The sequence below is a fragment of the Seriola lalandi genome, unplaced genomic scaffold, assembly GCF_002814215.2.
Source record: "Seriola lalandi dorsalis isolate HSWRI2012SDOR001 ecotype SW California unplaced genomic scaffold, Sedor1 jcf7180002054559, whole genome shotgun sequence".
Classification (NCBI taxonomy): Eukaryota; Metazoa; Chordata; class Actinopteri; order Carangiformes; family Carangidae; genus Seriola; species Seriola lalandi.
In genome coordinates, this window is record NW_019525112.1 from 4578 (window position 1) to 7279 (window position 2702).

Here is a 2702-nt window from a genome sequence, read left to right on the forward strand (position 1 = left end):
GACTTTTTATGGCTTACTATACTATGACTTTTTTATGACTTTTTATGCCTTGCTATACAATGATGTTTTTATGCCTTACTATACAATGACATTTTTATGACTTTTTATGCCTTACTATGCTATGTCGTTTTTAAGAATTTTATGCCTTGCTATACTATGTCTTTTTCATGCCGTACGAGACTATGACATTATCATGATTTTTTATGCCTTATTATACTATGACCATTTTATGACATTTTATGCGTCATTATACAATGACATTTTTATGACTTTTTATGCCTTGCTATACTATGACATTTTTATGACCTTTTATGCCTTACTATACTATGACATTTTTATAATTTTTTATGCCTCACTATACAATGACCATTTTATGACTTTTTATGCCTTACTATGCTATGTTGTTTTTAAGAATTTTATGCCTTGCTATACTAAGTCTTTTTCATGCCCTACGAAACTATGACATTTTCATGATTTTTTATGCCTTATTATACTATGACCATTTTATGACATTTTATGCCTTGCTATACTATGACATTTTTTTGATTTTTTATGCCTCATTATACAATGACATTATAATGACTTTTTATGCCTTACTATACTATGTCGTGTTTACGAATTTTATGCCTTACTATACTATGTCATTTTTAAGAATTTTATGCCTTGCTATACTATGTCTTTTTCATGCCCTACAAGACTATGACAGTTTCATGATTATTTTATGCCTTATTATAATATGACCATTTTATGAAATTTTATGCCTTACTATACTATGACATTTTTATGATTTTTTATGCCTCACTATACAATGACATTTTTATGAATTTTTATGCCTTACTATACTATGTCGTTTTTATGAATTTTATGCCTTGCTATACTATGTCTTTTTCATACCCTATGAGACTATGACATTTTCATGATTTTTTATGCCTTATTATAATATGACCATTTTATGATATTTTATGCATTAGTATACTATGACATTTTTATGACATTTTATGCCTCACTATACACTGATATTTTTATGACTTTTTATGCCTTACTATACTATGTAGTTTTTATGAATTTCTATGCCTTATTATACTATGTCGTTTTTAAGAATTTTATGCTTTGCTATACTATGTCTTTTTCATACCGTACGAGACTATGACATTTTCATGATTTTTTATGCCTTATTATACTATGACCATTTTATTACATTTTATGCCTTGCTATACTATGACATTTTTATGATTTTTTATGCCTCATTATACAATGACATTTTTATGACTTTTTATGCCTTGCTATTTTATGACATTTTTATGACCTTTTATGCCTTACTATACTATGTCGTTTTTATGAATTTTATGCTTTACTATACTATGTCATTTTTAAGAATTTTATGCCTTGCTATACTATGTCTTTTTCATGCCCTACGAGACTATGACAGTTTCATGATCTTTTTATGCCTTATTATAATATGTCGTTTTTTTTAATTTTATGTCTTGCTATACTATGTCATTTTCATGCCCTACAAGACTATGACATTTTCATGATTTTTTATGCCTTATTATACTATGACCATTTTATGACATTTTATACCTTGCTATACTATGACATTTTCATGATTTTTTATGCCTTATTATACTATGACCATTTTATGAAAATTTATGCCTTTCTATACTATGACCTTTTATGAAATTTTATGCCTTACTATACTATGACATTTTTATGATTTTTTATGCCTCATTATACAATGACGTTTTTGTGACTTTTTATGCCTTACTTATGTCGTTTTTATGAATTTTATGCCTTGCTATACTATGACATTTTCATGATTTTTTATGCCTTATTATACTATGACCATTTTATGACATTTTATGCCTTACTATACTATGACATTTTTATGACTTTTCATGACTCACTATACAATGAAATTTTTATGAATTTCTATGCCTTATATACTACGTAGTTTTTATGACTTTTTAAGCCTTACTATACTATGTCGTTTTTAATGAATTTTATGCCTTACTATACTATGACGTGATTATGAGTTTTTATGTCTCACATACCATGTAATTTTACATTTTACATGTTTTTTTGCCTCACTATACTGTGACGTTTTTATAAAATGTCATTCCTTGCAATACTATGACGTTTTTTTGATGTTTTTTTTACTTATTCATGCCTTACCTTACTATGACATTTCTGACATTTTTATGTCTTGTATACTCCAACGTTTCATGCCTTACTATAATAATGTTTTATTGACATTTTATGCTTAAATATATTATGACTTTTTTTTTTTCTTACATTTTTTTCTCTTACTATACTAATTCTTTTTATGGCATATTTTTATGTTTTCATGCATTACAATACTTTCCTTTTTCTGAAATTTTTGACTTACTGTACTATGACATTTTTCTGACATTTTATGCTTCATTGTACTATGACGTTTTTTGACGTTTTCATGCCTTACTATACTGTGACGTTTTATAACATTTTATACCATACTATTGCATGACATTTTTATGAGATTTTATGCCTTGCTATACTATGACCTTTTTTGACGTTTTTATGCCTTCTTACATTATGACGTTATTTTACGCTTACCTAAATTAATAAATTAACTGAGATAATCTGAAGACTTTTTCAATTAGGTTGATATGTAAACTAATGAACTATAAATATCCGAAGCAAAACTTAAAAAAAAAAAAAAAAAA